This window comes from Eleutherodactylus coqui, chromosome 3 (assembly GCF_035609145.1).
Source record: "Eleutherodactylus coqui strain aEleCoq1 chromosome 3, aEleCoq1.hap1, whole genome shotgun sequence".
NCBI classification, from domain to species: domain Eukaryota; kingdom Metazoa; phylum Chordata; class Amphibia; order Anura; family Eleutherodactylidae; genus Eleutherodactylus; species Eleutherodactylus coqui.
The window spans coordinates 275908249-275933617 of NC_089839.1; the positions used below are offsets into that span (position 1 = coordinate 275908249).

Below are 25369 nucleotides of genomic sequence, written 5' to 3' on the forward strand. Positions count from 1 at the left end.
TTATACATATAACTCATGCATTTCATGAGGAGCGGTATAATGTTTCTATTACCATGGTGGTGGCGCTGCAGGGTATTTAAATCGACCCTCCAGTTTGGGGACAAAATTCTGTCCTGAGACAGGAGGGGCAGGTAAGTCTATTATCTGAATACTCTTATTTGCCATCCCTCCAATCCACTGGTTTTGGCCCAATTTTCCACTGTCCTAGATGGCTCCAAGAATTTTCTATCTAGCTAATGTACACTGCTCTCCGATTGGCCAGTGCTAATCATGAGCAACTTTGGCCCATCAAAGAGCTGGTATTGTGCATTGGTAGTCCTAACACTAAGAATGCACTGTGTGGATTAGGTACCCTGAAGATGGAGTCCGTGATCTTGCACTGCCAAAAGCAGGACCCAGAACTAGCAGATCAGAGGGACAGCACAGAACTGTAGGCAATATACCAGAATTCTGTCCTGAAACCGGAGGGTCGCTTTAAGCATTTACTGCTGCAGTTCCCCACAGATTACAGCAGCTGCACATCCTGTGATCAGCTATAGTGTCAAAGGAACTTAACAAAAAAAGCATTATCCAATGGGGTCACCATCTTTAAAATTACGCCAAACATGAAGTACTTGGTACAGCAGGAGACTCGCACACAGACAAGATAAATGCAAACTATTAATGATGTCAGAATAACCCGAAGCCCAGAAGTTCAATTTCCCAAGCAGACACATGGACAGCTCCCTGTTCTATTAGTACAGCTGCTCCACCGGTTCAGTAAAGGACAGTAATAGACTGGAAGTAATAGACCACCCACTCATAGATCATATAGAGGCGCACAAACCATCAATCCATACAAAGGAATATCTCATTTTGAGATCACATACACCAAGGTTCAGTGACAAAAATGTATCCATCTTCATAAGATCAGCACCAATAGCCACAATGTAATAGTTACAAATACTACAGGTGCAATAAATAATTGCTTCCCACAAGCAACCACTAAAGGAAAAATAAAAATGAATACCGAGCCAGACCGCTTTGCCAGCAGATTATGAACTACGGTCAATTATCTTCCTGCAATCAATGCCATATATAAATACAGCAGCATATGGGGCTAGTGAAAGTCAGAATATCGAAGGTGTCCGATCTGGAGAGTTAAATCATATGATGAATTTCAAAAGTGAAGATCTTTTTCTTTTTTTGCAGTGTGAATTGCGTGATTTATAAATAGCCACTAATACCCTACAAAATACTTGAGAAACTATCGCCGCTCCCGACATGCCCATTTTTATGAATACTTGCTATTATCTGTCACCTCACAACAATATTCAACCTGTCCATCTTTGGGTATCTTTCCCTCCTCCTTTAACCCCTTGAGTGGCGGGTTTCCTACCACCGTCGTGCCCACCAGGGCAGGTTTTTTAAAATGGTCTAATCATTGAATTTCAACTAATTTTGCAGTTGTGTCTCAAGAGCCATAACTTATTCATTTTTCCATTGACATGGCCATATAAGGGCTTGTTTTTTGCGGGACAAGTTGTGATTTTTTAAACAGGGGGGGAAGGAAAAAAAGAAATGGGGAAAAAAGAAAAAAAAGGGGCCATGTCATTAAGGGGTTAAATAATGTATTAACTTCCTTCTCTGGGTCATTACAACGCAGGGATACCACATGTGTGATTTTATTTTTGTTTACAAAGTAAAGGGAGACAAGTGTTTTTATTATTTTTTTTTAATTATTTTTTTACTTTAGTTTTTTTTTTACTTGTCCCTTTAGGGGACTTCCACAGGGACCCATCAGGACCCCCTGATCACATTCCGGGGTCCGATGGTGACAGCCCTTTACATGCTGCAGTCACAGACTGCAGCATGTAAAGGGTTAACACAGCAGAGATCGGAGGTTTTCTCTGATCTCTGCTGTAAGAGCTGGTACCTATCTGTCCTCTGACAGCCAAGCACCAGCTCTCCCTGCCACAGAGACCATTGGCTTGCTTCTGACAAGCCGATGGTCTCTATGGCAACCTGTAAACAAAGCAGGAGACTTAGAAGCAGGAGATTGCCGACAGATCAGCAATATCTTCTGCTGGTTTTTCAAAGCCCTTGCTTTGTTCTCTGTGGGACAGTGCAGGCAGAGCACACTGCCACAGCTTGTGGCATTGTGCTCTGCAGCTCCCATAGTGATACATAGCCCGGAAATCTTCCGGGCTATATCACTATCGGCAGTGGAGCTCGTCCCGGAAAATTTCTGGGCGTGCCACTCAAGGGGTTAAAGATACTATCATACCCCCTATTACTAAACAAACCATCTCTTGACTCATTGTGCTGCCATCTCTCAGATAACTCTTCTTGACTCTTTACAGCCTGGTTTTCGGTCTCTACATTAGCCCTTACTAAAAGGTGTCAAATGATTTTCTGGCGGCTAAATCGAATGGCAACCACACTGGATCTGGATCCTGGATCTCTCTGCAGCCTTAGATACTGTAGATTGCCAAATTCTCTTTAATATGCTCCATTGTATTTGCCTCAAGGATACTCCACTTTCCTGGTTTTCCTCCTACATCTATGAGCACTTCTTCTGGGCATCATTCACGAGTTCTACTACTTCTCTTCCCATTGCTATTGGGGTTCCTCAGTGTTCGGTCCAAGGTCCTCCCCTCTTTTCCCTCTTCATGGCCCCAATTGCGCAAACATTCAGTAGATTTGAGTCTCGATACCATCTTTACATTGACAATATCCAATTATGTACGTAGTTTTCATGACATCACACCTTCGCTACTACAAAAGAAGCAGGGACTGATTGTCCGCTGTCTCTAACACTATGTTGTCTATCTAAAACCGAATCTCTCAAAAACTGAACTTTGTGAAATTCCAACATCTTACTAAAGGCCCATTTACATGGAGCGATAATCGCTCAAAAATCGTTAAAAAGCGATCGTTTAAGGGGTAATCGTTGCATCTAAACGCGCGGCCATCGTGCACTTTTCTCGGGCACTGCTAGCTGATTGTTAAATTCAGTCCAACCTAAAAATCATCGTTCAGCCTTATTAGCAGTTCTCCACTGGGAGTGCTGATAGCATTGTTTCCCGAGGCTAGCCAGAATAGCCAGAACAAAATAAACAGAACATACAATATCTGCCAATAGTCTGCCCGTGTAAATGACTGCTTGTTTACTCTGAATAGAGGTTGGTGGCCAGAAGAGATCACCAATGCGCTCCACTTCCACTCAGTGAGCGATTATCGCTGTGTGAAAGCACAGGAGTGATGATCGTTGGGACGGCTGTTAGGCACTTAAGCACTCGTCTCATGTAAAAGGACCCCAAGCATGTGTGTGTTATTCCAGTAAAACCAGGCACCCTTTTCCCATTAATGGAGGTTCAGACCACCAATCTGGGAACCCCCTATTTCAGCTTTCCTTGCAGTAAACCAGAAGCTCTGGCAGACCGTTCTCCTCACCTCTGAGAGGAGCCTATGTGCGGTACAAGGTCTAGATTTTGTTTTTTCTGCCTCAGAACTATAGGTAACAAATCCTTTTTTCTTGGCTAAACATTAGAGCGCTGCTTTGCTCACATGGAGAGGTTTAGTGTTTCCTATAAAACGAGCAACCTCATCTAAAAGCTGTATTTGAGAAGTATTTCATCCTATAATACAAAAAGGTATTACAAACTATGTGGTGTATAGCCGTCACTAGTGGAAAACCAGCTGTCAGAGTGGCATCTCAGAGCTGCAGGTCAGCTGTTTGCTCACCACCACCATCCACATAAGACCGAAATTGTTCTACATTTCAACTACACATGCCACCAGCGCTGCAAGTTATTGCATTGTGAGGAGAATTCATTGAAGCATTTATGCCAGAAGTCTGGAGTAAAACGAGGTGAAAACATGTGCACGCCATGCCCAACACTTTTGTCGAGGTGGTTGGGGCTTATTGGAAGGGACGGGGCCACCCATAATTTGTCAAATTTACAGTGATTTACACAAGAAACTGGGAAAAGTTTTAGCAGAGAACTGCCAGCTCTTGTGCCGCCTGTATGGCGCTCTAGTAGTTGGCAGCTGCAGATGCTATTATGCTACCAGGGACATTATAACATTGTAGGACTTGGTACTAGGATAAAATCACTAGCAGTTAACGCTAGGGTTATAGACCACATTTCGATGCATGATATGGCTCAACACCATCTGCCATATTTCAAAGTGGCTTGCAACCAACAAAAAGTTTGTGATCTGAGCTACAAGCAGCCTTCTGGGCATGTGCAATGCTTTCTAAATCAATGCCTCCTCTAGGCTTGCTTCAGTTCAGCATTTTCCTACCGCCAGCACAAGTAAATGTAGTCCAATTTAATAAGGACAACCAACCCACCTGGCTGGACTTCCAGTTGCCAGCCTTCTAAAAAGGCAACTGCAACAAGAACCATTCCAAAATCTCTATAAGGGTTCATGTTTACGTGCATTTTTTCACGACACATTACACGTACGATGCATGACCGCGTGATGCGCAGTGAATGCAGTCAATGAAAGTCCACTGACTCATTGATCCATGCACATGTGTGTATAGATATGCACGAGAAATAGATCGCAGCATAGACATAGCGTACCATGCAGCGAGAGTCCTATACTTTTGTATGGGCTGCATAAGCAAATGCTGTCCACATGCAATACTCTGCATATGGGCAGCGATTCATACGCAACTCCTCTATGAAACAGAGTGGGGAATTTAAAAAAAAAAAAAAAAGAAGTCACACACTGCATTACCACGTGCGTGAGATATGCGGACAAGCGCAGAACACTCGCTGCCCATACACCGTGTCTGTTAAACCGCTGTAGAAACACCCCAAGTGTTTTACCAGTAGGCCCGTGGACAGGAGGCCTAAGGCAAAACTACCATAAAATGAACCAAAGCGTTTAATTTACTAATATATGCCATTTGTTTTTATATCCTTTTTGACAGCTGTCCAAATAGGATGGGGAGGAAAAACATGCACAGCCATACTGGGGTCAATGACCCCAAAATACACCCCAAAGTGCATGCAATCAATATAGGAGTCCGGCAGACCCTTAAGGTCGAAACGTTGCCCGTTCATCTTTATAAACCTGGAACAATAAAGGTTTGATGTTTTCTATCTACCATTAATGCTGCCGGACTTCTAGATTGTTTGGTTTTCTTTTTACGTCTCATCTAACCTCATGGATTTGTCTTATCCATTTTTCCCACATATTAAAATAAATTGCAAGCGATATCTGTTTTGTTACAACCCACAAAAAAGTTGTACAAATTTTTATTAGACCTCCAATTGCCACAGTAAAGCACTGGCACCCCGCAACGGCATTACAAGGCCAATGGGCTGAGAGAGGCATCCCCCCTTACCCCCTCCGTCAAACTCCTCAGATGCTACAGTCACTATAGCTGTGACGATAAGGAGTCTAAACCGAGCGCAAGGTTATTGGTCTCCAATCAATGCCTGACGCCCAAAACTTTTAGTAACAGCCTAGGGGTGCGGCGCACATAGCGCAGCGATAGTATCTTCTGTAGAAAGCCATTGCATCCGATGCACCATGATCAACCGTAAAGACACTATAGGATGGTTATTAAGGGGTTAAGACCAAAATTATACCTCTGCACAAGGGATTTCAATAAAATGATAGGCTACTTACTATAAAAGGCATAAATGCGTACAGGTTGACACAATCTTCAGTCCTGAACACCATCATCTGCAGATCTGAGTACACCAAGTACTACTCCTTAAACTGTCCATCAGAACAGGCCCTTGCCGGGAAGGAATGAATAGGTTGATTTTCTCTGTAATATATTGGAACAATTGGTGTCAACAGCGATATCCTGCCAACGCTAGCCACACGCTAAATTCCGCTCATTCATCCCGATATGTGAGTAATGTGGCCACACACATTTTTCTGGCAGATAAGAGACCCCCTCAAAGCCCTTTTAAAAGGACACGGTCGCACCCATTTCCCAGACTGACTTGTTACAGGAGCTACAATCCCACTTGGTTGTTTCACATCCAATTATTCTTCATATAGTATATAATTTGTACTGCTGACACTAAACATGCAAGTCACTAGAATGCATTGGCTCAGTAACTCGTTCTTGATACATTTCAACACTACTTCATAAAATAAGGCATTACACAAGTAAAAGCACAATTTTACTCAAAGGTCAGTTTGACTATTTTTTTTCCAGTTCAGGCTAAAGAGACACAGCGGCTTTTATGTACAGGTAACGGTCAGCGCCCCAGCATTTCCGTTACTCAATATAAGCACTTGTGCTCTCGTAGCGGGACTCGGAGTCCAGTAGCAAAGCACAAAACTACAGTAAATGTTATGAGAGGTCTGTTTATCCCACGGAGACATAACTGCTTATTGACTTGGATCATGTTACAGAGAAACATTTATAGGCAGACGAGATAAAAATCCAACATAAAATATCACCCATGTACTGATTTTGCAGTTCTCCGGCCGCCCCCTTCAGCTCTGCATGCGTTTTGTATAGAATTTGTATAGGTTCTCCTTGAAACACACAAAAATATTTACAGATTCAGAAAAGCTGTCAAACACATTGGGATCACCAGATCATAATAAAGTGGCTGAACTCCAGGACTTGCAGCACACACAAGGGTTTCATCTGTATTTAATACTCTGCATAGGTATTTACAAGAATACCCTCTGCGTATGCCCGTCAGCTTTAGGAATACTGCACCTCAGCTTAAGGCGGGACACATTACTAGAGTATATACCATAAACTCACAATAACTCATACCAGGAGTCTAACTCACACAAGTATTCAGAACCGAAACAAAGCGATATGACTTACCAGAGAGACATCACTGGTATTTCATCACAGTAATAATCCAAATTTGGTGACTAATGGGCTTCAGATGGGTAGGGCAAATCCCAATAATATTCTGTCGGTCTCGGTTGGGTAAACAGTGCAGCATGTTCCTATGAGCCACAATGAAAGATTTGCCTAATAACTGGCAACCCGGACAACTACACAATCACAAACATAACGTAAATGCTGTGGAGGTTCTGCAGCAGTTACAGTACAATCCACGTGGAGGAGAGCTCCCTTTCATAAAAAGCAAATGATTTCTGCAGCATTTTTGAAAAACAAATGTCTATTTATAGTATGGATTTCAATCCTTGAAATGCAAGGGTTAAAATCCATGGCCGAGCCACAAAATAAGAAATCACAAGCTAATCTACACCATCTTGCGGTTTATTTGCTACTGGTTTCCCACTGCTGAAAGCCCACAGCAGATAAGTGCTGCGTGAAGGAGGCTTTACGGTGAGAACTTAACACACGATACATTTGTTGCAGAAATTTCTCTGCACTTTTTTTGCATTGAGTTTTCCTTCTCATGCATTAAGTAAGCTTCATACATTGTTTGCAGTCTGTCTTGCATTCAAGTTTCTGGCTCAGGGGCATTCCCAGCACCGATCAGCTACTAATAATAATGATACTGAATAGCAATGCGGCTACTCAGAAAACCAAATATCAATCTGGAAAAAAGAAAAAAGTTACTTATTTCAGCTTCCTGAACTAGTTTGTAAAGTATATTGAACAAACCTGGTGCCAACTATGAACTGTGGAGGCACTACAACTTCCAGGATGCTCAAACAGCTGGAAAGAGGAGGTGGGGTGAGAGGCTGGGATTAACCAAAGACGACCAAAATAGAAGACACTGGAAGGATTATAGTTTTTGAACTAATAACGTCCATTAAACATGAAGAAATATTTGCATCTGCTGACTGTCAGCTCAGGGCACTCACGAAGACCTGAGCTGCCAAACAATGTATGCAGTATGCCAGCTCTGTGTCTTCCTATAAACCGTATCCATCACGAGATTCACTTACATTTCAAAGTAGCAGCTTTCAGCTTTCCCTGGAGAAGAATATTAAATGCAGACATCATATGACTAAGACATTAGCACGCTGCCCGAAAGCCTAGCTCCACACAGAAAAACACCATCATAAGACCAATGATGTCAAGTGTTTAGACACGTATTAATATTTCTCAGAAGGGAAGGATGATACTTCCGTCTTTTGGTCACTCAAACTTCTGCAGTGATAATGTAGATTATGTAATGCTCATTACGTTACCACTTTTTGTTTTTATTTACTCAGTGATAATAATGTGGTGACCCCACAGAGGTTTGTAAGGGAATATCCTGGGCAGAAAGCTTGAAAGCGCAAACCTAGAGAATTATTTAAGGGGGTCAAATCAATACATAAAAAGTTTTAGAAACTAAATTCACACTGTCAAAGTCGGCACCCCCAGATGGGCTCATCCATGTTCTATTGGCGATAAATCTGGCGACTGGGCAGCCACAGAAGTGTGGTAATGTTGCCGAGACATTCTTGTCACCCCCTTGTGTGCGCCGCCGAGCATTATCCTGCTGGAAAATGCCTCTTAGAAGCCGCCATGAAAGACAGATGTGTGCAGGATGTCCTGAACATATCGCTGAGCGGTCACTGTTGTATGTGAAGATTGTCATATGCGATTGCCCCCACAGACCATCACACCAGCAGAGGGCAGTGTACCGCTCCACAGCAAGGGCAGGTGGAGGTGTTGAACCCTAGGTCTCCAGACACGAACACAATAGTCATCAGTGCCCAAACTAAACCTGTATTTGTCGCTGAAGATAACCCGGTTCCAATCAGTAGCAGACCCATTTAGTCACTCATGACGACACTGCAAATTGAGGTGACGGCGAGTGCCAAAGCCAGTGATGGGCATTCGTCGATACAGCCATCCACTTTCTCGCATTCCAATAATGCACCCCTCGCAAACCCTGTTAACAATCAGAAAGAGAGGTCACTACACAGAAGGAGCCTCCGAGAGCCTTTTTATAGGTCAAGGATGGAACCACTTTTAGGGCTTCAGCTGGCACGACCGTTCATCCAATCACACCACAACTCTCATCATTTGCAAGACTGCGTGAGATGTAACTGCATACTGAATTTTGCAGCAAAGTGACAACTTCTAGGTGCTCGATTTCTTTTTTTTGACAAAAAGTAACTGCTGCAGCCAATCACCGGCTATAGAAGGTCACTGCTATGGCTAGTTATTGGCTGCAGTAGTCACAGGTCCTGGTCAGCAGCAATCAGGAAGGTCAGAGTGGTGAAGCAATTTTAACCCTTTGCAATCCAATTTTGGATTCAGGATTTCCTAGGGAGCTTTCTCTTTCTGCCATTATACAATGGTGCCATCTGCTGGCTAGAGCAGGTACTACGGTATGGGACATGCTGGAGAGGCCCCCCGACAACAAAGCAGCCAGTAATATACAGTAAGAATACCTTGCCGGACGTCTTCCGACATTGGAGCTGTACAGCGTACAATCAGAATGTCTTCAGACGTCAGACAGTGGATTGGAAATGGTTAAAGGGGTTGTCCCGCACCGAAACAGGTTTGTTTTTTTTTCAACCCCCCCCCCCCCTGTTCGGCGCGAGACAACCCCGATGCAGGGGTTAAAAAAGAACACCGGAGAGCGCTTACCTGAATCCCCGCGCTCCGGTGACTTCTTACTTACCTGCGGAAGATGGCCGCCGGGATCCTCTCCCTCGGTGGACCGCAGGGCTTCTGTGCGGTCCATTGCCGATTCCAGCCTCCTGATTGGCTGGAATCGGCACGTGATGGGGCGGAGCTACACGGAGCCGGCATCCTGCACGAGCGGCCCCATTCAGAAAAGAAGAGGACCCGGACTGCGCAAGCGCGGCTAATTTGGCCATTAGCCGCCGAAAATTAGTCGGCTCCATGGGAACGAGGACGCTAGCAACGGAGCAGGTAAGTGAAAAACTTCTTATAACTACTGTATGGCTCATAATTAATGCACAATGTACATTACAAAGTGCATTAATATGGCCATACAGAAGTGTATAGACCCACTTGCTGCTGCGGGACAACCCCTTTAAGTTGCAGCAAAACCCCTTTAAAAAAATCTTCCCAATAATAAACAACCTTTTACAGTCGCCAATGATAGGAAATGCCTATGGTTTGCCTGAATGTGCCAGTGATGAGTCAATGAATGAGCAAATGCTCATTTGTCAGTTGATTAGATGTTTGATGCAAGCATAAAAACGCTCACTCATCGGCAGCCAACGGAGGATACCTGTAAGGGGGCGAACAATCCATTAACAATCCTTCTTCCACATACCCAGCAATCCTTTGTTGCTTCTTATAACAGGCCGATTCCCGGCCCTAATACATACGGTAGAACTGGTAACTTCTAGAACTTAATTAGGGCTGTACCTATCACGAGAAGACTTCCTTATGACTGCGACAGCATAGATTGCATACCATAAAAGTGTTTTAAAAGGTAACAAACACATAATAGTATATATCCAGGTGAATGCCGTAGTAACATTCCAACATGAAGCACCTGACCTGGTTGTACTTACAAGACTAGAACTACAGATTACTTTTATAGCTGCAGTCGCAGAAATTTACAACAAGCCCCAAAGGGAACTCAAAAAGGCATTCAGTAAGGGCATCAAATAATCTATTAACGCCCATAAAAACCAGGTCAAGCAGCAGTGGTAGTTAAGGGATGTTAATATAGCACCTCTGTCACGCTGACACAGTTCGCTGCATCAACCACGGATCATCAGACTGGTCCCCTGCAGACTGTGAAATCACACATGAAACCAATCGCATATAAACAGAACATGCTAATTAACAGAAGTCATAACTGATATTCTGCAGTAAATTTTTTTTTTTTTTTTAAAGGTTAAAGGGAACCGTCACCTCGGGAACAGCACCATAAACTAAGAGATAATGGGAAGCCAGAGATATATTTTTTTATACTCGCCCACACCCTCCATTCTTGTGCTATCTGCTGAATTCTGTTCATGGTATGAAGAAAGTTAGATTTTTCAGACCATGCATGGGCTTCACCAGTGGACAGCACGGGAATAGGCAAGTGGGCGAATATGAGGGGGGAAAAAAACATCCCTCAACTCCCTATTATCTCCATGGACAGCACCATAACTTAGCTAATGGTACCGTTCAGAGGTCACATGTTCCCTTTAAGCATGGTCAATATTAGAGATGAGCAAACGTGCTCGGCCACGCCCCTTTTTCGCCCGAATACCGCGATTTCCGAGTACTTCCGTACTCGGGCGAAAAAATTCGGGGGGCAGCAGTGGGGAGTGGGGGGGGAGAGGGCTCCCCCCTGTTCCCCGCTGCTACCCCCCGCACCGCCACGCCTCTCCCCGCCCCCCGGCGCCCCCCGAATCTTTTCACCCAAGTACTGAAGTACTCAAAAATGGCGGTACTCGGGCGAGTAATTACTCGAAACGAGTACGTTCGCTCATCTCTAGTCAATATATAAAGCAGTAATCCCATCTCAACCTTTTCATCGCAGAGATGAGAAACTACTAGAGATGGCTGATGACCGAGCCGGGAAAAAAAACCCAAGTGCTTAGCTTAGTGCGGCTTCCATAGCTCTCATTGAAGTGAATGGGGGCTACAGAAACAGTGTAGCACAGTAACTCGAGGAGTAATGGAAATGGTAGTGCACTGTGCCACACTGTTTCCATAGTTCCCATTCACTTTCATAGGAGCTAGAGAAACAGCGCTGCGGTAAGCGCTGTTTCCAACAGAGCAGCCGTGTTTTCCCATCTAGGCCATGAAAAGCAGAGATGGGAATACCCCTCAAGGGTCTGATCATCCTGTGCTGAAGTCTCCGACGCAGATGTTGAGTCCATGAAAATATCAGGCGACATAACAGAAGACTTACAGACCCCATTGTACATCTTTGTTTTCATCATGTAATGGGTTCGCCTCCAACTGGCATTCCATTTTTTTGTTCCTATGACAGCAGGAGAATGTTAGCATAGCCTAATGTGTACCTGACCCTATTCGCATTACATTATACAATGTTATATAATATACATAAAATAACACATTAGAACAGCATTATACATGAATCTCAACTATTCTAAAGAGGAGTCTATTTACAAGCTTATTGACTGCTTCCACTACCAGTCAGCAGAACTGTATCCAGTGTTCAAAGGTCAACAGAAGCTTTAAACAAGCAACACCCCAAGCACAAAGCATTAGGAAAAAACGGTTTTGCAATTTCCCACATATACTTCTAGTGCCATTTATCACCGTGCGTGAAGAGCTTTCATAACTTCCCTGTAAGACAGGAGTGTAAACACCGCCGCATGTACTTGAAGCAACTATCCCTGGCGCTGTAGAGTAATTTAGGGTGCATTTAAACGGAACCATTAAAAATTAAAACCGTTTAAACGAGCAAAAGTGAGCGATAATCATTTGGTCTAAACGCTCGTCAGCAATTGAACGAATGAGAATCGTTCGCTTTTCGTTCGGCTTGCATTCTATGCAAGCATAAAAACCACCGTTGGCTCGTACGATTTAAGCAGCAATCGTTCAGTCCCTCTCATTCACTTATACAGGACCTGAACGAGCCAACGATGCATCTGCCTGTCTGAGTGCGAACGAGTTAGCGGTGACGTCGCTCGCTCAAATGAAAAAAGGCTTGTCTAAAAGGAGACGGCAGCTGCCGAAATTCCATCAAAATCAGAAGCCAGAATACACAAAGAAACCAATGATCAAATGAAAGAATAAGTCAGCAAATCGACAGGTCCGCGTTCTAAGCAGCCAAACCACCACAAATAAAGTGCTATTTGGCTAAAGGATGTGCTCAAATAGTCAATTCTGTTATACATCCGATGTATTTATAAGGGAGGAGCTCTCCCTGGTCCATTGTGTACATAACTAGCAGTCTGCCATATTCTTTCAGCGCTTCTATAAGCTAAAGAGCGCACACTTAGTGCCATTTTGACTACTAGGAGTATGGACTTGTAGCTGTAATATACTGCCCTTACATACAGCAGACCTCTGTGAAATCAGGCTGTAGGACCGTCTGCACATCAACTTGGTCATTTAATTGTAATGCTGTGCACTCATACTTTCCTGAAATTCCCCAATAAATCAGCCACATCCGAATGTGGCAAAGTTTTACGCATGCATTTGGTTGCAGATTTCACCCTTGGCATTACAAAGGGTGAAATCAGTGCTGGAAGTCGGTGGCGTTTCCGCAACAGTATGAGCATGCCGTTGATTTGAAAATCAGCAGCATCCCCTGAGTTCTGTGCAAAGTATATGTGGATGAGGTCTTCCGAACCCCCAGGCACTTGTACAGTAAATTGCTGTGAATTTGCAGGACAGAATACACACAGGCACAGTGTTTTTCTCTAGAAGCAAGGTGCATGGGAACAATACGTGTGCGGTACCATATACATCAGGATTATTATCCATTTGTTCAGCACAACCTTCTGCATGAAGCCCAGGTCAGAACGGATGACTTAGGACTGCAGACATTGAAGAGAAAATTAATTACTACTTTCAAAAAAAAAAAAAAGAAAAGAAAATCAAGGCAACAAAAAGGGCAAATATAGACAGCAAAAACACTGCTAAATTCAGATATTAGAAAACTAGCAAGAATAAGCCCTGGACTCTCAAGTGAAATCAGTCAGGCAGCTTCCAGCATACGTTTCACAGCAAAGTGGCACAGAGATCTGTCATGAAAACCACAGCTGCCAAGAACTACCCTGTACTCGGACGGCCACTTATCTTTCAATTTTTTTCAACTTCTATAAACAAAGACGAGCAGAACACATGTCCTGTGAAACGGACTATCCAGAGTAAACTTCCAGCCAGCACTTGCACTGGCTCGCTGCCATCATAAAACTACTAAAACATTGCACTTGACATATTCTATTTTTATGGAAATCAGAGAAGTGACAGAAAGCGCTACTGCACAAGTCACCCCTCTGATAAGAGGGCATTACATAGATCTGCTCTTATAGCGTCCAGAGATTTTCACTTCATACTGCACGTTTATGTTGTCAGCCTTTTTATAGCAGCTCATCAGCCGTGGCATTTTTAATGTAACCTATAATTTATATTTGATTTAAAAAAATAAAAAAAAAGTGTCAATGTTGCCCATAGCAACCAATAAGTTTTAGACTCTTCCCAGCTGCATTAGGTGCTCCATCAAGAGCCTCCCTCATATTAGATGGATAAATAACTACTTTTTCTGGTAATGTTATAGACACCATAATGGAAACCGGGAGACTTATCTTAACTAATTGGGTTACTCAAGCTCTGTTGGTGTCTGGTATGATGAATTTGTCACAGCTTCCATTTTTCTCTTCCTATAATGGAACAGAAAAGTGTAGATAATACAGATGGGAACGCAGAAAAAGTTTAAAAGTCTGACAATCTGGCTGCTGGTGCTAGATTTGTTCATCATTGCATCTGCTGGAGCATGAGCACTCTGGACTCCAACAGCTCACAATTCACTCTATGTCATCACAGATTACTATGGAAGTAATCCGAGAATGTAATGATGAATATACCTCAAGTGTTTTAGACACACTTCATGGCTTGCTAGACAAGGTACAGGGCTTAGAGGGAAGTGTGGGATTTAGGCTGGGTTCACACGGGGCGGATTTGCTGCGGTTTTGCCGCAGAAGAACTGCTTCTGCGGAAAAACCGCTTCAAAGGTTAATTTTGGCTTGCAGATTTTCCTGCGGATTTTCTTGTGGAAAAATCCACAAGCGTTTTTCCCCACAGCGCTTTTTTACTTTTTGCTGAGGATTTTGCTGCGTCCATAGAGGTCTATGGACAAAAAAAGCGCTGCGGAAAATACAGAAGAATGGACATGCTGCTTCTTTTAAAACCACGCCGCAGTTGCATTTCCGTACTGCGGCTGTGCGGAAAAAATCCGTCCTGTGAGAACAGCTTTTTTCCAAAACTCTTTTGTGCTGCATTGCACTGCAAACACAGCGGTCTTGCCGCAGTGCGGATATGCAACGGCAATCCGCGGCAAAACCGCAGCAAATCCACACTGTGTGAACCCAGCCTTAAAGTGTGATTAACATGTCTCTCGAGATACTCCAACATACAGTGAAAGCCACTTTTATAAATTTGCAGCATCTTTAGACCATTTCAATGGGTTTTCACAAAAAAAAAAAACTGAGTTTGGTTTGCTTCAGTTCCAATATCTTTCAGTGTCGTTAAGTGCAATAGTGCAATTTACAGAGCATTTGTTACTTTAACAAAAGGGAGCATAAAACAAGCAAACTGAAAGCCTTCCATTTATTTATTTATTTATTTATATGTCCCATTGTTCCAAAAACAGGACAGACAGAAAGCCCTAATGCAGATGAGCCCCATCGTTAGTCAGCTGCACATCTTCCCTTTACAGATTAGTGTGTGTTAATACATTTATATTGCCCTACAATTGAGCAAGCGTACTGAATGTTCATACCCAGTCATCAGGGCTTTCTAAAAGGCTCTTAAATTCACATTGTCTAAATATTAGCCAGGATTAGTAAATCTGCCCCATTGTTATAAACAATCCGGTCAGAATGTCCATGTACTCACGTCTACGGTTACAGTACAGAGCCAGCATCACATTTTGAGTCCTCAACCTTCCAAGATTTGCCCAAGCTTGTCCCAATAGATTTTGGCCTTATGACCAAAGAGGAACACAGGACACTGCCACAAAGGCAGAAGGGGAAAGGAATATGCGCACTGATAAAATCACAGGTTTAAAAGGAGTTGTACCAAGATAGGGAATAACTTGCTGATTGATTGGGGAAGGGGGAGGGGGTTTACTGCCGAGACCCCCCCGCCCCCCTTGCCGATCCACAGATCGGGGGTCCAGTGTTCCCCCCGTTTTGCTCACTGCAGGGTTACCACACCCCCCAGTGAGGAGGCTGAATAGAGTGCTGGTCGCACAAGTACACCAGAAAATCATTCACTTTCAATAGAGCTGTGGAGATACCCGAGCAGCACCCACTTTGGCCCCATTGAAATGAATGGAGCGCTGACCACTTGGCAAGTGCTACATTACTACTTTTCTTACCGCAGGGGGAGAAGCAACACCCGAAGTGACATGCAGAATCAGACACAGAAGTCCTGTTCTGGAAAAAAATAAATAAATACAGGGGCCTCCGCAGCGAGACCCCCACCGATCAGCACGTTATTCCCTATGCTATGGATGGGGGGATACCTTGCAATCTTTGCACAACCATTTCTTTAAATAGGTTCATAGTTTGCTTTTCATGATGTATCAAAGTATCATATAAAAGAACAGGAATGATTATCGCTAGGACGACCCGTCAAGAATCTGCACCGGTCAGGTCTTCCCTGTAAAAGGGCTTTAAGAGCATTACATGCTTCTTTCAGCATCAGGAGTTTGGTGTGTAACCACTAGGAGACAAGATTACTTAGCTCTTACTAGGGTCAATCAGCACAGCAAGACTCCAGTAATCTCCATCATTGTCCTAGCCTCCACCAATTCATCAGAAGATTAACAAAAAGCAGTAGCCTGAGGCTAGGCTCCAATAGACTAATGAAAGGGCAGCGATTGCCATTGTTATCTTAGATGCATTAACAAAATGTATGAAGGTAATAAACAAAAACCAGACCACTTATTTACATTGTCACAAGGAGATTTATAAATACAGACATTGCTGCAAAAGTTAGGGCGATCACACAGGCGTTTTTGCCACGATTTACAAACGTTTCAACTGCGTTTTCAAACACAGCACTAAGTTTCCATTCATTTCAATGGGGCTTCTCTGATAAGTGTTCAATCGAACGCTGCATGTTCTATTCTTCAGCCTTGAAGCGCGCTTTTCCATACACTACATCGCCCATTAATATGAATGAAGTGCGTGAAAAACGGAGTAAAACTGAGTACAACGCAATGAGCTGCATTTTACTTCCTTTTTAACGCATGTTGCTTTGCAAGCGGCACGGGGAAAAAAAGTTGTGACATCAGCTTGCTTGAGTTTTAATACATAAAAAACTATGCAAAAACGCATGCAAACGCGCACAAAAACACAGCTCCAAACGCAGTAAAATGCTGCTTTAAAGACGCCACGTTTTTCCAAAAGCCTGCATGAGTTACCTTAGTAGATGCCTGATAACTGATCACAGACAGACGAGATTTGTGACATCACCGATGACTGTAGAAACACAGAACTTACAAATGATTCACTGAGGAAGAGGCTTGCTGCCTCGAAACGTGTTTGTTTATAATATGATGGATTATGAAGATTATCAGACTGTCATTTCCCATTAAATGCGCAAGACCATGCTGTTATTACACGTGAGTGAAGAGCTGTGCATGTTTGTACGTTGCAGATATGACAGCTGCTGTTTGTGTTTACTAATGGACAAACAGTTTTTAAGTTGGTTTCATACAGGGGTGATTGTGGGGAATCGGAGAAATGTGTGATGTGTCTGAGGTGATGGTGGAGACACTTGGCATTCTTCTTATTGGTACAAGTTTAGAATCTAAAGTGCACCAATATGTATACAAAGGGGTTTTCCAGGGCAATAAGAAATATATAAAGTGTTAAAATGAAAAAAAGCTGAATCCTCACCCATGCCAGCAATTCCCCTAATCCAGTGCTGTAGCCCACTTGCCCGCTGCATAGAACCCAGAAGAAGTGGCCAGCAGTCACATGTCATTCATTGTACATGTGACCACTCAGCCACAGAAGAGTAACCACTGAAGCCTGTGAGTGATGGCTCTCCATCCAGCGCTGCAGCCCATATGCCCACTGCACGGAATCTAGAAGAAGTGGTCAGCAGTCACGTGCCGTTCATTGTGTTCGCGATTGGTGAGCCACTCACAGGCTTCGCTGTTGACTCTTCTATAGCCTGCGAGTGGCCGCTTCCTCCAGGTTCTGTGCGGCGGGCACCAGGAGCTCCCAGGATAGAAGAGTATTCAATTTTTCTTAATTTTAACCTTTTATAAAAAAAAAAATGTTAATTTTGTTTCCTGCTCTGGACCCCCCCTCCTATATACCAGAATAGTGAGCGGCTTTAAAAGCTTCCATATTATTTAGCAGCTCTATGACAGACAACTATAATCATCTGGACTAGTGGATGCCAAAACAAAGTATACCATTCTAGGAGCACAGGCTCTAAGGACACCACTTGGATATATGTAGAATATTTCTAGACCTACATAAAAAGGTACAACTTAGTAAGGGAGGCATTAAAGAACAAATTAAGCTTGAGTAGGGAAGAATTAAGCTGAAACCTGAAAATTCCCCCCTCAAGCCTCAGTGCAAGGCTGCCAGGATTAAAATAATGCTGTCTAAGACCGCCATTTACCAAACTTAATCTAAGGGTCCCCGATGACTTAAAACCATCTGTGCCCATAGTATCTAGTCAGGGTAAACAGACACCAGACATATACATCTGTGAGGACAGAAGGCTTCCCCCAACTGTAATTTTCCTGACAAATGGTGACCTGTCAATGCAACTAGATGTAGAAAAAACGCCTGGGAACAGGTGCTTCCTTCTGAAAACCATGTCCCTCGTGATTAAAATGGGCTAATACACTCTGCTGCTAAACAGATACAGATGTATTTTATACACTGCACAGCAAGATGGAGAGAACAATTAATAGGCATCACGTTAAATTACAAAAAGAGAGCATCAGGACAAAGGAGATAAAGTGGCAACTGTGTGCAGGAAAAAAGGGTCAGCTGTCAGAAGATAACAGAGCTATCAACTGCACACAGCGCACATGAGGAGACCACAGCAAATTCTGAAATAGATCATGATGAACCATCATCAGGGGGCACAGATGCAACTTGCAAATACGGGATGATCGCACAGCCTTACGGATTACTATATTCCTCAGTCATTGGCTTTCTGAGCCTGAGGTTCATCTAGCAGTACAGTGCTGGAACCAAAAGATAGACTTTCTGGACAGTCAGATGCTGAATTACAAACAGTCATGTATTCTATGGCAGCACATATGAGTTGTGGTAGATCAACAGGATGATCTATAAACATGCCATCAATGTTCCCAAAGGGGAAAAATTCTGCCTGCAACTTTTCACCCATCACAAAAATATCTAAGCAAGCTGGTGAAGTCACTTGTAACTTTTTTCACAGCCACAGTCACACAGATTGATACTTGGAAACCACATTGCAACAAAATACAGCACAGGCAATAGAGATCAGTGTTGCAAATCCTGTGCAGCAGTCAGCACACCTACAACATGTGATATCAAACACAATGACACGGGCTGTCATCCAAACACACACGGGTGTGCCCCCAAAGCTTCCCAAATCTATTTTCTCGGCCTTTCATCTGTGTTCCAAAACGGATATGATATTTAATAAATAAAGGCCAAAGGTATGCAACCCTAGGAAACAATGAAACACCACATCAGTAGTGCATACAAGCTCAATACCACAACACAATAGCCTGGACGGCAATCATTAATAGACAGAGAACAGAATACAATACAATCACAAAAGATCAAAACAAAAACACAATAGACGTTTGGCTTTGTAAAACTAAAAGGCTAGAAAGTTTTGGTCTGAAACAAGTACTCCGCTTTACAGAACGCTACCAGTTATTGCTTTATAAACAACCTACATGGATGCAAGGCTTCAAGCACACGTGTATAGTCACGACCTACACATACTTTCCTTAAAGAATGCAATTCCAAGTATGAAGTCAATGCTATTCTATGTAGTCATTACACACCAAGTGTACTATTTGTATCAATATACTCTACAGTGCTGGTTATAGTACACAACAAACTGCAGCGCTATAACTATATTCTATGCAGAGCCTGAATTAGAACACACAAATAAATACAGGGGGGGGGGGAACCACACAACCCATAAGGGTTTCTCTAACATTCACAGATGGAGGAAAGTTTCTGTAGCAAAGGTTTGCACGCCATTGATCCTGTGTATTCTATGACACGGCCGCGGGATGTTGTGGCTATCCATCACTAAGGACAGAACGCCTCTGACACACTAAAGTATTTGGGACCGTTTGCTACCCATGTTTATTTATGGACATCACAGGGACCCATCACAGTCTATAGGGCTATGCACACTGCCTTTTTCACGCGAACCAATGGTGTCGCCTGTCCTATTCTTATCCATACAACAGACGAGAATTAGGAAATGCAAATAAGAGTCAATTTGCAGGCTGTCCATATATTGGAGCGCACATGGACAGGTATCCAATGCAAGTTGTGCCCAGGCCTCTCAGATGCAACTCAGACACCCGTCAAGTGTGTTGGAGGCCTTATAGAAAAGGAATCCACATCAGGCACTTTGAAATGAAATAGCCGCACTGAATAGGAAAAAAATCTGTGTGCAGATGGCAGCAGTGCCAGCTGCAAATCCATGGCAGAGTACGGAGGCTCAGATTTCTGCTGCACTTTCTACTGCTAATAAATGGTGGATTTCCCCAATAAATATCCGCCATGTGTACGGGTTCTTAAAGGGGTTGTCTGGAGGTCACGGTTTTTTTGTCCTCTCCCCCCGTGATCCAGTACTACAGTTCTGCAGTCATCCTGGTCTTTGTTCAGGAAGAGTTATCATCCGACAACTGCAGGCAATTGGCAGTCACGTCTCAAATGCTTGGAGCCATGATGCCAGGAGAACGGCACCTGACTGATGCAGCCTACGGATGTCTGTTGCTGTCAGGTGATAGCTGTTCCTTAATAAATTAATAAAAAAAAGACTGGAGCTGCAGCACGGGATCACCAGGGCAGAGGATGTGCAAGTATCGCTGCTAGTTATTCTTAACAGATTTAGATAAACTTGAAAAATAATGAAAAACCATTTGACACCTAGAAAATCCCTTTAAAATCCACTGCAGTTCTGGTTGGCCACTGGTGCTATGTTTCTATGCAAGCCACATCATTGGTTCAGCAAGGTAAACACAGACTGGCGGAGGACTAAAAGGGGTATTCCAAAACTTAGATCCTCAAGAGATAATTGTCAGATCCCCACCACCGCTATGGTCAGCAGAGAGATGACTGTAATGCAGCGGTCCAGGTTTGTACTGCAGGTGAGGCTCACACTGAATTCAACAAGAGCGGCGGTGCAATACCAACCCGGACCGCTGCACTATAACCAGACAGTGGCACCAAGAATCAGCTGATCGGTGGGGATGCGAGCGGCTAGTTCTTGTTATTAGAAAAAGTTAAAGTCCCAGAACAGCCCTTTTTAAAAAAAAATAAAATAAAAAAGTTGTGGACTTTTTTTTCTTGCTTTGTTACCTTGTTTGCAGCTGTCAGAGGATATGAAAGTCGAATCTGTCTTTTTCTACTTGAAACCGTCAGAAAGCCCCTTGAATTTTGAGAGCATTCCTCTATTTTCAGAGATGTCTGACAGCTGACTTTTTTTTACAATTACAGAATGATGCGGTTATCTAGCTGCACACAATGTAGAATATCCATCACAGTGGGAAGCGATGACCATTCATTTACTCCAAAGCAGCTGTGGACACACAGTAGGTCGGGAATATGGCGCACATCACAGAGAGGTCTGTTTGCAACACTTCTCCAAAAACTTCCGCTTCCATTAAAGGGTCATCAAGATGTAAATCTACAGATCATTACAAGTGCTGCTAATAATTGTATTCATATAGAAGTAAATACTATTGGAGATAACGGATAAAGTAGGTATCATGGCGGCAGGGGATTTTCTGGACTTCTTGTCCCTAATCATTAGAGTCAGCCTCTCCCCTGTCTGAAAAGTCTGATAACGAGAAAGACTGATGAGTGTTCCTTTATACAGAAGAGGCATTATGGGAGTTGTAGTCCAGGATCCACCATAAACAAGGCAGCTGTCGCTCTTGAGATACAATGCATTTGGGTGGTGCTGAAGGGTCATGTTCTGTGGGAAGATGTGCTGCTTGGAAAACTCTAGAATCAGACGTGTGATCTTTCTCACCGCGAGTAGTTAGCGACTAGAGTGTGGCCGACAGCTGCACATACGCTGGGGATGATGACATTTGTAAGGCTGCATTTACTCTTGCGAGTGTGGCATCGGTCTGAGAAACTCGGACCAATATCACACTTGTAAAAGCGATTTTTCTTGGTACGTTTTGCAAAAATAGAAAAACGTATTGCTGCGCAAGAAATTCCCATTTCAACAGTAAAAATAGAAAAATCGCATCGCACTCAACGTACATTTACAAACGAATGCAACGTGGAGCGATTTTTTTTCTCCCCCTCCACTAGAAGCCAACGGCCGATTCCTGAACAGAATCATCGAAAAATAGAAAGATCGCACTGTATCCCATCTGCAGCCGTCGCACACGTAAATAAACATTGACATTGTGTTACTTTCACGTGATAGAAAGTATCGTTCTCGGAAGGAGGTCGCACATCAAAAGCTGCCAGTATAAATACAGCCTGAGGGCTCATTCACACAAGCGGAAACACGCTCCATACTGTGTAATAGGCAGTGAATAGAACTCATTCATTTCAGCCGGGCACACGCGAAGTCCGCTGTGGTGAGCCCGTCTGTGACCCTGCGTACGGTCACATAAATCACTGCGCATGACAGCGTACTCACGCAGGCGGCCATGTGCAGCGCGCTTTTCTTTGTTTATATATCCCTATAGCTAATGTGAGCGGAATTGTGTAATCCAATGAATTGGATTGATCTGCATATTACCACGGATCCAACGCTCACAGAATGCGCAATTCCTAGCCGCTTGTGAGAGGCCGGCCTTAAATGGAGGCATTCACACCTGCGGATTGGAGAAAAAAAATCAAAATCGCCTAAGAAAGCGCAGCATGTATTACGCACCAAGTTAGCTCATTGAAGTCAATGGCCTGCGGAAAAACGCAGTAAAAACCTGCATATTTATGCAAGAAAACTACCGGATTTTGTGCATTTTTTTAACACGCATTAAAAAATAAATACGGAGGCATTACAGTATCAGTCTGAATAGAGTGTGAGCCCTAACTTATGTGATACCGAACATCGCTGTCACGTGGCCCGGAAACTCACACGAGATTTGCGCATTGTGGGACGCGCGATTACGAACCTCATCCTCTTGCATGGAGTCATGTCCACGAGTGATGTGGCATGCTCTAACTTTTGGCGCTCCTCGCACGCATCGCCCATTGATCTCAATGGGACCTTTAATGCATCGCATGGGAAACATTTCTCATCATCCGTCACGTGAGAAAAACCGCGGTTTCACACAAGTCATGTGCGGCATCGTTGCCCGAAATTTTTTTTTTGCACACATGAAAAACTATTACATAAAACGTAGTTTAAAAAAAAAAAAAAGCGCACAACAAAAACACATACGACAAACACAGTGAAACCGGTCCATTTTTCACGGACCGCAGCTGCATACGCCGGTGGGAACAGTCCTAGTTCAGGCAGCTGTATGTGGGCGTTCTCTCTCTCTCACACGTTCCCACCAATCACTGAACAGGATTAGTAAATCGAATCAATGCACAAAAAATAAAATAAAAAAAGTGGCGCTCGAATCCCAAAGTTATCTTTTTGAAGTTGCCCAAACTTCTCCTTGTGATGGGCCACGGGACGAGGGCGCGGGTGACGCCACACCGGGCTACACCGCCACTATAACGACATACCGCCAAGCCGTACACCAGTAAAGATGTTCCGCAGAGTCGGGGCCCCAAGTTCTCAGCTGAAGACCCCATATCCGGCGACCTGTCAGGGTCACAACTTCATAAAACCGGAGTAACTATTTAACACTTTCCCAGACGCCGCGCGTTTCTCAACATTTTGGGGTTTTCATGAATTTCTAGTAACGACCGAAGTCCATAAACATAAGAGCGCGTTATACTTATTGGCCAGAAATTAGCGCATCCGTCTACTCCACGGATGGGAAGACATCCAGCGCCTTTACGGGCCGCCTACTGACACTTTTCTTCCAGCACCGTTCTCGCTACGCAGAAATGGCGCACGGTCCAGACTGCACCGCACGCGGATGCCATGTTTTGTACAAACTTAGTACATAATGTATAGACAATGAGCCACTCTATAGGAGGGCACCCCGACCAGGGCAAGCTGCTCCTCTCTGGGGTGGCATGCTGGGACTTGTAGTTCCCCAGCTGTAAAGATGGAAGTGACAGCAGGCTGCACCTAACACGGGCACTGCACAGTGTCCAGCCGGGGAGGACATGGCCGTCCGTGCGGCACCTCGTACCGAGCATCCATGCCCCCGTTCACATCTATCAGGGAGCGGCTCCGGGTACCACTCCATTAGCAGCAGCTCTCCCTCTGAGGCTCGGTTACCTGCACAGAACTGCCGCCTCCCCGACGGTACGAGCGCCGCTCCCCGCAGCTCCGGGCCGTTGTTCTCTGTCCGTTTCTCTCGTCTCTCTCATTCAGACGCCGGCAGACCGCCGTGCGCGCCCCCGCCTCCCATCGCTATGGTGTCACGGATGCTGGTAAAGGGGCGGGGCTTGCTGGGGCTTGAGGAGAGGGTAGGAGGGAAAAGGGCGGGAAAGACGCGACGTGCGCGCTCCCGCCTAGTACTGAGGCAGCGACGGAGGGAGGAGTGAGGAGAACTGCGTACGATGACCGAGGACGACGTCCCGCCTCCTGAGAGGGTGGAGTTAGAGAATAACCGCCCGAAAAGGTGTGGTTATGTCGTGTAGGGGGCGTGGCTTCCGTTTAAAACACGGTGTGGTGCACGCGGGTCAGAAAACACCTTTAACTCCTTATGTACCAGTGGGAAGTTCTGCACAACAAAAGCCAAAAAGATGCAGCCATGGCGTCTTGTGAGGGACATGGAGGCGTCACTTCACCCGCCCCTGAAAAATGCATGTAAATAACAGCTGGCAACTTTTTAACTGGTACAGATATTCTTTAGAAAGTTTTAATCGATGTTCACTGTACTTTTTGCACCCACAAGGCATGCTCATTTGCATATAGTAAAGAATGACCCACCGCTTGGAATGGCTAATTAGCCTTAAAGGAGATGTCTCGAGGAAGCAGTTAATTTTTTTTTTTGCCCAGTCCCCCCCATTAAACATACATTACTAAGCCCCCCTGTAAATGACATTTCTAGCTGGTTCGTACTTACCGTTCCAGCGTTTCAGCAACTTATAAAAGTTTCCTCAAGATGGCCGCCGGCTCTTTCCCCGTCGCTCGCTGCAGCCCGACGTGTGCGCTCCCGAGACGCCGCCAGCTGTGTCTCCATGGCAACCGGACGCCCCGCAGCCGCCGACCAGACGCCCACCGCCAGGCAGCAGGTAACCGGCGCTAGCCCCCGGCTCCCCAGCGCTAGACCCTCAGCCCAGGTGAAGGCCCCGGAGCCCAGCGCTAGTTCCCCCGGCCTAGCGGCAGCCCCCCCCGGCCTAGCGACAGCCCCCCCATCGCAGCGGCAGCCCCCCCCGGCCTAGCGACAGCCCCCCCATCGCAGCGACAGCCCCCCCAGCCTAGCGACAGCCCCCCCATCGCAGCGACAGCCCCCCCGGCCTAGCGACAGCCCCCCCATCGCAGCGGCAGCCCCCCCCGGCCTAGCGACAGCCCCCCCATCGCAGCGACAGCCCCCCC

General features: G+C 44.7%; 1 protein-coding gene across 2 annotated transcripts in view; it reads right to left on the reverse strand.

Annotated features, from left to right (window-relative positions):
- The window catches only part of RALGPS2 (Ral GEF with PH domain and SH3 binding motif 2), a 158474-nt gene extending 134233 nt beyond the window's left edge, over nucleotides 1-24241 (reverse strand). For both annotated transcript variants that reach the window (XM_066597467.1, XM_066597466.1), the window contains exon 1: nucleotides 24104-24241. The gene's annotated coding sequence lies outside the window, so the exon portion shown is untranslated. The remainder of the gene's footprint in view (nucleotides 1-24103) is intronic.
- Between the last annotated feature and the right edge of the window lie 1128 nt (nucleotides 24242-25369).